Source organism: Grus americana, chromosome 12, assembly GCF_028858705.1.
Source record: "Grus americana isolate bGruAme1 chromosome 12, bGruAme1.mat, whole genome shotgun sequence".
Lineage (NCBI taxonomy): Eukaryota > Metazoa > Chordata > Aves > Gruiformes > Gruidae > Grus > Grus americana.
In genome coordinates, this window is record NC_072863.1 from 2,038,688 (window position 1) to 2,050,348 (window position 11,661).

At 48.9% G+C, this 11,661-nt stretch overlaps 1 long non-coding RNA gene across 1 annotated transcript; it reads left to right on the plus strand.

Annotated features, from left to right (window-relative positions):
- Positions 1 to 499: 499 nt before the first annotated feature.
- Positions 500 to 11,427, plus strand: LOC129212011 (uncharacterized). The gene is made up of 3 exons (XR_008579044.1): positions 500 to 1,020; positions 2,343 to 4,048; positions 9,241 to 11,427. It is a non-coding gene; the product is annotated as an uncharacterized LOC129212011 (long non-coding RNA).
- Positions 11,428 to 11,661: the final 234 nt, after the last annotated feature.

Sequence of the window (11,661 nt, forward strand, 5' to 3'; positions counted from 1 at the left end):
TGGCAAATTCGTCTCAGGGATGGTCGGGACCCCACAGCTCAGTGAGGCTTTTCAGTGGCCGTGCGCGGCGTTACGCTCCTCTGCTCCCATCACCGTGCTTCCCGCAGGGCTGGAGACAGGGGGATTTGCTGCTTCGCTCTCCCTCGATGAGATTATTCAATTTTAACCCCCATAAAAGTCCCCGGTAATCTTACCGTGACCATGGGTTATTCGGGGTGCAAATTCAGCCCGATGCTATCGGCCGTATCTCGTGCTTCCTTGGAAAAGGTGCTGTGCAAGCACGGGGGCTTTCCCCGCCGCAATAAGTCCCAGCTGCCGTCATCGCAGCAATCTTTTTATCTTTTAAAGATAGACGCTCTGGATAGTTTTGTGCTATTTGCACCAGAAAAATGCAAAGCGATGGGATGCCCTGGCTGCGAGTGCCCTCCCGGGAGCTTGTCCCGGCTCGGGGAGCATCTCTCCGGAGCATGTGCTCGGAAGCAGAAATCTCTCCGGGTCTGCACATAGAATCTGCTGCCCACCCCCCCCTTCTCTTCCTTTTTCTTCATCCCGTACTTCTTTATTAACGTTTTCGCAGTAAAAATGCAACCGCCTTTTTCTTGGTAGTTGCTGCGGAGCACAAGCGCGTTTGCGTTCTGCGAAAATAAGGAGCTTCTGCGAAGTGAAAACCGCCACAACCCCCGCCCGGTTTTGGTGGGGTTTCTTCGATCAAATAAAACCGAAACCCCGTGGGGACGGATGCTGAAATCCCCGAGCTCTCCCTTGCGCCCTGGCTGCTGCCGGGGCCGGGGGTTGTGTGGGGGGGGTGATGTCCCCGGGACCCCCAGGAGCTCCCACCGCTGGGGTTTGTCCGGCAAGAGGGTCCCCAAATCAGGGGGGTCTTCACCCCAACCTGATGCACTGCTCGTGCGCCTACGACGCAGGGAAATTAGTGGGAATTCATGGATGCTCAGCTTTCGGAGGAGCTTCCTGAGCTGTTTAAAGTCTCCAGGAAAGCAGGATTTTAAAACATATATAGGGGTAAGCGCCTTCTACGAGCGAGAGGGGTCTGGGCACCGCCGGGCGTGTTGGGTGCTGCGGGTGCTGCGGGGCGCGGGCAGGGGATGCCCCCTCCCTCAGGCTGCCTGCAGGGCTGCAGGGTTTAGGAACAGTGCAAGATGTGAGTGTATCCAAAAGGATTTACCAACCCTTATACTCTTGCCGGGCTTTTTGCTGTCTTACCTAAGCCCTGTCATGTAATTTAATTAAGTTTGTTTAATTTATTTTTTAAAAAAAAATGCATGTGGGACTAGTAAACTTAATTAAAAAGAAATATTGTTAAGCAGCCTGATACAGCTATAATTTGATTTAAAGTACTGGATGATACCAACATTATAAATGTAAACAGATATGCCTTTTTTAAAAAAAAAAAAAAAAGATCTAAATGGAATTTAAAATACTTCATTCGCAGCGAGCTTTATGAGCTGGGGTTAATTGCGAAGGCTTTCCTCCTCCTGTTCTTTTGCTCTAGGGCTTTTTGCAAGTGGGGTAAGAAATATTTCATCCTCAACCAAATTACTGCTGGCTCGTTTGTGCTTTGCGTTCTGCCAGGTTTCGATACCTTTGTTCATGTAACGCAAGATCCTGACTGCCCAGAAATCAGTGCCAGAGCTCCCATCGATTTCAAAGGTAGCGGGACATTAGGGATAATTTAGATTTCTTTCTGGAGTAATCTCCTGGATTTCCGAGGAACGAGTCAAAGAGGAAGAAGTTGTCATCAGAACTTGTTTATAAAGCTATTAGAAACGTGTTACATGTAATGCAATATGGTAGAACCCGTGGTATCGCATGATAAGCCTTGGATTCACGTCTTTTTCCGATGAATTTTGCCATGTAAATCTAAGCAGGTCCACCTCCTCGCGTTCAGCAGCCCTCAGAAACGGATGCTGGATGCGGTGGATGCTTCAGTCAATTTGTGCAGCCCGCACCGTAAAGTCCGGATATCCTCTATTGCGCCCGTCAAATCCTGCCGAAATCTCCCTGCCGGGTCGGGCTGCGCCGCGGCCAGAGATTCTCGCTCAAAGAGAGAGAAAATAACTTGGGGAATTTGAAAAGTGTCCCCAGCGTCACAGCAGGCACCGCCGGGTCGGGTCCCGGTTTCCTTCGCTGCCTCCAAACCCGAGCCGAAGGACGGAGCTGGGTGTCAGGGCGGATGCTGGACGACACCGACCTTCCCCCCACCCGTCAGCAAAACCATTTGCTGATTCCATACAAAAGTGAAAGGCTTCTTTCCCCGCCCCCCCCAGCAGCAAGGTTATTTTGTAGAGTTGCTGGTTTTAACCTTTTCTCTGCATTCTTTGCAGGAACATTCAAGCCAGGCCCTCAGGAGGTGGCTGGGTGATGGGAACCACGACTTTACCGCGACTTTAACCCCCTCCCTTAATAATACATAATCACCGAAACCGGTTATTGCCTTTGCCATCCGCCTCTGCCCGGAACTGGACAAATCCACGGGTGCAAGGGGTGCACCGGTGCGAGTTTTGCACAAACAGCGCCCGGAACCGAACCAACCGAAGGCAAATAATTAAACAAATGATGAATAGCGGGACCACGGCTAAGTGTATTTTGCTGTTTGTTTTCATAAGCTGTGGATGTAGCTGTTGTGATGACGTGAGGCAGTAGACTCACAGGCAGGCTTAATTCAATTCCACCTATTTTAATTTAAAAAATTAATACATATAAAAATCATAATTGAAAATATTCCATTCATTACACTTTCCCTTGGATTTTTTTTTTTTTTTGGCCAATTTCTTTTGCCTTTAATAATAAATAACAATAGTATTGTCCCCTCCTTGCTTTTAAACCTCCAGCAGGAGGGAAGAAGGTCCTGGCCAACGGACGCAGAGGAAAAGCCGAGATGGAAGAGAAGGGAAACAAACTGCCGAAAGTAAAAAAATATCGTTTTCCTTCAACCGCACTCGATTACGGTGCTCTGAGATGGAATTGCAGGCACAGAGGCCAAGCCAGAAAGCATTACAAGTTTTTCATTTAACTTTCTTCCTTTAAATTTAAAACTTTACGTAACTTTATGACTGAGAAACTGTCCGAGAGCTCCGTGCAGCAGCGTCGGCTCCGGCACATGCGAAATCCCGGTGTGAGGTTTGCAGGCTTGCCGGTAGTAGAAGATATTTAACATTATTTGTTGAACGGAGTCCTTGATAAATTAAGGTTTTTCTTTTTGTCTTGCAAATTATTCTCAATGTGTTCTTGATTTTTGTGACAGTCAACAAACTGAGACAGTTTTCAAACTAGGGTTTGTCCGCACACACAACCACCGACAGGAACTCGCGGGCTGGTTTGCGAGAGCCGCCGCCGTCCCCAGAACGGGCAATAAACCCCGCGGTGCCACAGCCCAGCCCCGTCACCGAGTCACCGACCTCCTACCCCCCTTTTCCATCATTCAGCTGTGTTTGCCGGCCGTGGAGGCAAGACATTTTTTTTGGTATTCATTTTCTACTACTCTTCCTGCTTGCATTTTATTGTCAATATAAACTGCAGGGGAAAATAATCCCAGCGCTGTCTTTTGAATATTTATTTCCCACAACTCGGTGGAGTACAGCTTCACTCCCTCTCTCGTGTCTATCACCTGCATTAGAACAATTAGAAGATAATACATTTTTCAGTCCTCTTACCTCCAAACTCCAGCTGCCCGGCCAGGATAATACAAACCACATTGAGCTGGGCCAGGCAGGGCCGCGGTCGGGATGGCTGCGTGTCTGCAAGCGGCCTCAGAGCCGCGGCTGGTCTTTCAGACGGGGAAACGATCTCTCCGAGGCAACTGGGATTCATCATCTACAGCTAATTGAGCCCCGGTGAGCAGGAGGGTTCCCATCTGCCGGCTTTCTCCGTCGGGCAGAGAGCGCTGGCAGTATCTCCTGATCCCGTCTCCGGATGGGATGCTCCTGCTCTGAGCATCGCTCCCGCCCCGAGATGCTGGGAGGATGGCAGCGGCTCTCGTGCAGCTCCCCGCCCCGCGGCTCCGCTCTGCCCGAGCGGTGGGCAATGCCAGGTGAGCGATGCTAACAAAACCCGTCCTGAAACTGCGTTAAATAAAAGGGTTTTGAGTTCTTCCCCGCCCTCCGACGGCAAAGCAGTGCTGTAACCGAAGCTTCCCCAGCTCCTCGGTGGGTCACTGAATTTATTGTTTCTGGGGTAGGTCGGGATCGGGAGTGGGAGGATGTGCAGAGCGGGAGCACTGGGTATCAGCAGTGCTGAGCTTTATCGTGGTTTTTTTTTCAGTGAACTGGACTAATTCTGTTATATATGGAAGTGCTTTAAGTTTATGGAATGTGGGACAATAAAAGCGAGCAGACGCACGAATGTAGGCAGAACTCCAGAAAAAAAAAATATGGTCCGTCTCCCTAGAAACTCCCCGGCCCTCTGCTACGGGCTCTGCTGGTCCCAGGAGGGAGGGAAAGCGGAGTGAAGAGAGAAGCCAAAGCTCACCGGAGCCCATGGGGTGTCCCCGAGGCTTTTGGCCGGGGCTGGAGCATCTCCTGTGGTCGCTGGCTCTGGGCAACCTCTGCGGGGCTTTGGTGCTCTCACAAAAATACAAGGAGTTTCAGGACCACTTGTTCTCAGTGGCACAGGGCATGGGTGATGTTCTGGGATAAGATGCATTCTTCAGAGGGTTTTTTCCAACCCAAATTACTTTTCCTGGCAGCGCAGGAGCCATCCAGCCTCCTGCCTTTGGTGGCCCTATTGTAGGAGACACAAAACCTGCCCTGGTTTAAAGCTGTGCTCAGTCCTAAGCCTTCAAACATGGGATTGCTAACGAATTACCAATTATATTTCAATGTAAAATGTTCACCAGGTTCCCCTCAGTGCACTTCTGCAGATGGAGGGGCTATTTACTCCGGTAACTAATGGGCACAGACAGACTTGAGCAGCACTGAAAGGTAATATCACTCCCAAATACAACCAGATGTGCAAAAAATACACAACTTTTCGATGGATAAAACTTGCTGCAAAGCCAAAATCAGACTCAGCTGCTAGTTCCAGGTCTTGAGGGTTAGGAAGAGGCAAATTTTTTGTGCGTGAGCTATAATCATAACACAGACCTCTGGCCAAGAGTGGCAGGGCAGAGTATCAATGAAGGCAGATGCTCCAGATCAAGGACTCGAGCTCCCAGGGCTGCGGTGCCCAGCAGCATGGTGGTTACGAGGATTTTGGGGCTCTACTGGTGTCTCTTCTGCCTCCTGACAAGGCTTCTCAGAGAAATTATCCCCATATTTCTAATTTTAAACTGCAGTTTATTGAAAGAAAAAAAAAAAAAAACCTGCAAGGAAAGGAGCTGAGATGGAAGAAGTATTGCACATAACAAGGAAACCTATTTTGGTCCCTTCGAATCTTCCTACTTGGCAGCGTGAGCTCCAACCAAGGGTGGGAAAACTCTTTGGAGATCATAGCAACCCCAGCCGGAGCGGGGGATTTTACATTTCAGATCGGAAGATCTTTCCTCTAGCACCTACACCTGACTTGCTTTGATCCTGGAGGCCTTAGACAGAAAACGGTAGCTGGTAGGCACTGGGCCATGACCACGATGGCTCTGGTGAACCCCAAGAGCGTGCGTGGAGTCTCGGAGCTGGGACAGAGCAGGCTGGAGAAACGCCGCGGGGACGGTGCTGGGTGGGGGTGGCAGACCCCGAGGAAGGGCTCGGGGAGCCCAACCATGGGATGGGGCACTGACAGTCCAGGAGGGGATGGTCCCTGCAAGCCAAGAGCCCTGTTCCCTGCTGAAAGCCAACGGATGCTCGGCTGGAGCCAGCTCCACTTCGAGCCGCAGCTCTCCCGCGAGCCTTCCCCATCTCACCTTGTTTTTACATTACTTGAGGACAGAGCTTGTTTCTCAGAGCAAATCCCCTGCTAATGTTGCTGGGATTTGAATTTATGGCCAGGGGAGGTGTTGAGCCACCAGGCCAGATGGTTATTTGCTAATTTTGATTGTTTGGAGTGGTTTTTGGATCTCAACAGAACTGTCCGCATTTGCAAACAAGAGAGCGCCATAGGTTGAACTGTTTCGTGTATTAAAACATTGCATGGTTTTCTTCTTCCCTTATTGAAAAAGATCGCTTGATTTTTGGCTGTATAATTTACAGTGCGCAGCCTGTGACCCAGCGCAGCCAGAAGGAAACTTTGGAAAGGGAGATAATACCGTGGAGACAGATTTTTCCTCTTCTCTGAGCTGAAATTCCTCGTGAAGCTGAAGCTTGTTGACCCGTTCAGCTAAAGCTGATTTTCTTCTGCTCCAGCCACGCTAGCCCCAGACAGACCTCTCTGACAGGCTTTCTGTAGCGACTACCTGTACAGTAACGTGGGCGGATTGCGTTTACTTTTTTTGCACGACTCGGTGCTATTGGGTGGCAAGTCAATCACATTTATTTATTACTTTAAAATTAAAAGCAGAAAATAATATCCATCATCCCTAAGGGGATGCTTGAAAAAGCAGTTTCACCCAGCTTTGCACGGAGAGTTCACGCGGTTTTAATTTCAAATACAAAGAATAGATAGCTTGGTTGGGGGGTGACATCACCCTCCTTAGAAAATTTCGTGTGATTCTTTTTCTTGTTTTTTTTCAAGCTATTATTTTACATATCTGCCGACAGATATTTGTATTGGCAGATCTTACGAAATATTAAGATCGTATCTTTTCTGTTTAATTTCAAAAGTCGCTTCCTTAACCAAAGTGCACGCTAACAACTCAAAAAACTTCGTGCTTCGAAGGTGAATGAAAGCTTCCTTACAAACCTTTTGATTTATTGTCCTTCTCCCCAGCGCATCACCCCTTCCAAGCTTTTCTTCTCATCCCTCTCTATTTGCATTTACAGCAATAATTAACAGCAATAACTGGGGATAGAATAGCGAAACAAAGCGGAGTTTCTCCGCAGCCGGTCGATCTCTCCCAGGTGTAGGCTCAGTTTAAGGCCAGAGTTTAGGTTTATCTTTCCAGACAGGGAGGGATGGAAAAGTCTCAAACGTGTCTTGGGGCCGACTCCTCCAGCGAAGTGCTGGTGGTGCAGGGACGGCGGCGGTGGAAAGAAATCAGTCGAAACCGAACAGTTGGAAAAGCACTCTGCCCCAGAACTGGCAGGACGGGGGATAAATCACCGCATCTTGTTTGGACCCACCTTCTCTAAGCCCGGTGAAGGAGGTAACGAAGCTTGTTGGAAACATCAGCATTTGGGGAGAGAGAGGAGTGAGCCCCAGGAACCTGCAATTTCTGCGTGAATAAGCCTGCCTGTCCCTGGCAGGACTGATTTTCTAAGCCAACCTCCAGAGCAGGCTCTCGGCCGCACCACGGAAGGCTCCGTCTGACACCTGGGGACTCCCCAGCGTCCCCGTCCTGGCCCAGCGCCGCGGACGTCGCCAGCCACGGCGCATCGCTTCCTCACAGAGTGAGCCCCGAGGCTGCGCGGACACAGCCTCCGCGGGGATTTTGGCGGCCGGTACAGGGGCTCTGGGGTGCTGCTGGGGCAACGACGGTGAGGGAGAGGCAGCTATTGCAGGGAGGTGCAGCGTTCACCCCGATAGCCACGAGCATCCATTCAGGTGGGCTTTGCAAGCCCAACCCTCTTTGGGACACGTGCTGGTACTGTGGACCCTCCGCTCCCCTGATGAGCAGCCAGTCGAGCCGTCCTCCTCAGCCCCAGGTCTTGGCCATCGCAGCAGACTTTGGCCCATTTTTGCTTTCAGAGCAGACGATGTGATCAAGGCCATCAAAGGACCTTCCCCACATGCACCAGCACCAAGATGCCTCAAGCTATCCAGTTACTATTTAACGTGAAGCAAACCAGAACACAGGCTGTATTTTGTAAAAATAACATCATTTTCCTCTTTCGAGAGGCTTTTTGCTTTCAGGTTCCCGCCCGCGAAAGGGCTCACTGCTGATAAGGCCCCGGTTGGGGTTCCCAAGACCCCGGGATGCTCCGTGGCCGGACCCTGCCTGGCCCCAGCGCGGAGGCGGGGGGGTCGCAGGAAACACGTCCCCGGGTCTGCTCGGCTCCACTCCTGCCCGGGAATATAGAATAACTCGATATCAGCTTCCCCATAACTATTTTTAATTTCAGTTCTCCTGTGTGGTTTCCCTGGCAGCTAAACAGAGAACTCTGGCTTTTTCCTCCCTACGCTCCACCGGTGAGAAGAGCGGGGGGGGCCCTGGGGACAGGGGGTCCCGCAGCTCGCAGGGCTCAGGCGGGGTCACCCCCTCTTCCCCCGGAGCTCTTCCCTGCGGTAAAGCCGGACAGGATGCATTTCGGTGCCATTCTAAAGGTTTTCTGCTTCATCCACGTGGTTAATTTTGCGCTCCCTAAATCCCCTATTATTACACATTCTTTAAGTATTTTCTTTAAGTATTATGAGAAAAGTTCAACACGACAGGAATTTTTCCCTGTACTTAGAGGGGGGAAGGGACCATTTCTTGGTCTTCTTTCTCTGCTCTGGAGAAGTCATCATGAAGGAAAGGTGGTGGGAAAGCTGCTTGGTGGGATGGCCAGGCTGGCAGGGGCTTCTCCGATGGAGGTGCTTGGAGAAGGGATGGAGCAACCTCTCCTTTGGATGAGGTCTAGTGGAGGGTGTCCCTGCCCATAGCAAGGGGGGGGTTAGAACTAGATGATCTTTGAGGTCCCTTCCAACCCAAACCATTCTATGATTCTATTCTATGATTCTCACTCTCATGCTTTGCACACAACCACCAGCCAAAACCCAGGCGCTGGGCTAGAAAAAGTGACCTTAAAAATGTTCCCCGCAGCCCAGAGTGGAGAAATCTTGCTTTTCCAGGAATTATATTGAAGTTGCCGTGAGATATCTCACAGAAGCCCCGCTACGCAGCCCCAGGCTCTCAAGGGCGGACACGACCGCAGCCGGAGCTGCTGGATGAAAAGTCCTTGTGGTGGCATGTCACATCTTGGTGCTGGAGGTACACACGGTGGTCTCATCCTTACCCAACGGCAGGTGGACATTACTGACCCTTCCTCGACTTCCCTGGCTGTGGTGGGGAACACCACCAACCCTTCCCTCATCGTGAAGCGATCCGAGTCCCCTAATTTGATTTAACTCTCCCCAAATGCTGTATATATTGTTTTTACTTCACTGAATCATTTCCTTAAAGTTTAATCCTATTCCCTGTGCAGCCTTTTGGGGGGGGGGCTTACGTATAAAATAACATAACAGAGATTTATTTTAATATATCTTTAACTAATGCAGCGCACGTGGCGGTGAAGAACCTCCTTAGGAGGTCAACCGACGGAGAGACTTCAACACCAGCTGTCCACCGCCGTAAGCTGGCCTTTTCTTCCCCAGACCTGCCATTTTTGCCATGAAATTAATTCGGGGCGTTCCTGAGAGCAAGGACGGGCTGAACCATGGCATCACCTCCCGCTTCGGACATCGCAGCGTCAGCACGGAGGTGCCGCAGCCCAACGGGGGACGGAGAACGCACGTTATCGCACTGCGCTTGGGTATAAGAGCAGGGGTTTTTCAAAGTTCATTAGGGGGAAAATAAGATGGAGACTGAAATTAAAGCTTTGCTGTGGGACTGGACATTCGAGAATGTAAGGGAAAACAATCTCCTAAGCGCTGTTCTAAGCTACGACGGGTGTTTTCTGCCAAGATCTACTTAGTCTTCGGGAGTTTCTGTTTAAAAGATTGTATTTTAGAAAAAGAAGTATTTGTTAATCCGTCAATAAGTAATTAGCTAATAATTCGTATGGAGTGGTAGTTGCATTTACAAAAATTAAAGTTGAATATTACAAATTCCAGTTCCCATGGAACCCAAACCGGCGTTATTTCAGCCCACAGAAGGGTTATTGAGCTGCCAGCCACATCCACTCCACTCGCAGCCTGCGCATTAGCCAGAGCGTTTAGAAACTGGTTTATTATAGCTTTAACGAACCTGCCATCCCGTTCCTGCGCTGACAGTGGCAGCTGTTTGTGGCACACTGTATCATCCATAAGTTTAATTTTATTTTTTTCTTCCAAGAGAATGATATTATTTGCACATTGGTATATTAGATATTAGCTTGCATTTCGCCAGTGTCAGGTTTATCCAGATTAGATTTGAGGCAGCGCGTACATTTACATTTACAACGTGACGAGCAAATAGGCTGGGATCTAAAAAAAAATAATAGATGATTTATTGACTAGTAACGGCAAGGTTGGGAAACTGAAAAAAAAAAATGCAAACTGGACTGCGAGAGCTGGAATAAAAAGTTAGTAGCACGTGCAAAGGTGGTTAAATCCATCCTAAAGGACATTTTTACAGGAGAGGAAAGATTTTGAAAGGGAAGAGGCGAGGGCAGATGTGGTTGGTGCCACCAAGGCTGGGGAGGGGAGAGCACGCGGGGACGAGGGACCGGCCTGGGCTCCGCTGTTTGCTGGCTCTGGCTGCGTCTCTGCAAGAGAAGAGGAGTTTCACCACCCGAAGAGGTTGCTCAGAGCGCAGCCCGCGTTGCGTACACCCAGCGGGGGAAAGAGATGCGCCCACAGCCATCTGCAGCCCCGAGTACGCGTCGTCTGACGAACCGCCGGTGGAGCGACGGCCGAGGCTGTGTTACGGAGTCAGGGCTTGTTTAACGGTACACCACGACGCGGGGCTGCATCTGTCTGATTAGAAACTGCAGGGTTGGAAACCGCTTTTTTGGTTTTTTTTTTTTTTCCCAAATGCTAAAAAAAAAAAATTAAAATATTTTCTTGCTAACAATTTGTGAAGCAGAGGACAAACAATCCTTTGAGTTTATCCGTTAGAACTGAAAATGTCCTAGCACCAAATTTATAATTGTGGCTTTATATAAATCTATGACATATCAGGTGGAGATATAAAAGAATTAGATGCATAATTGAGGGCAGGTGATATTAAAATATCACCCCTAAGCCACAAGTCAGGTTTGGTTTGCTTTGTTGGGGTTTTGTTTTGTTTTGTTTTGTTAAATGCAGAGTAAATCTTGGCAAAATCGAGAGCAGCATGAACACAATTAAATCTCCTGAAGTCTGCCCCTAAATTGGTCAGGAAAGCCCGTGTTTAGAATTTACCTGTGTGCTTTAACAGGTTAATGGACAGTATTAAAAGATCATTTTCAAGTTAAGCAAACATTTCTGGCATATTGTATAACACTTGCTTTAAAATTAAGTTAGTTATTCTGAACTCTATGCCAAATGATTATTTGCTCGATTTTCTGATGACGCTAATACGTGACATACCATCACATAATTTGGTAAAGACAATAAGATTACAAAGCCCGAGAAGGGTCTGAGTCAGTCTTTGACAGATTAAAGCTCTCCAAGTCCCCTGAAAACCCTTCTCTGACATATTAATTTGACCTAAACCCTCAAAATGTTCCTGATTATATCATCTCAATTGGGCTTTGTTTTTGTTTTATTTTTCATTGTAGGAAATTAAAAAGGGTTGGTTGATCCCTGGCCAAGTTCTTGAAATGTGTTGCAATGCTAAGGAAATAAAAGATTACTCGAAATACTTTTTAATAATATGTCATGTCAGCAGAGATAAAGGTTCACACTTAATGCCCTCAGCTGGCTTCTATCAGCGCTGGGGAGCACAGCATCGGTCCCATCCGGGCTCCGGGAAGGACCCGTGGCAACCTCTGCTTTTAAATCATGAACTTATGCTGT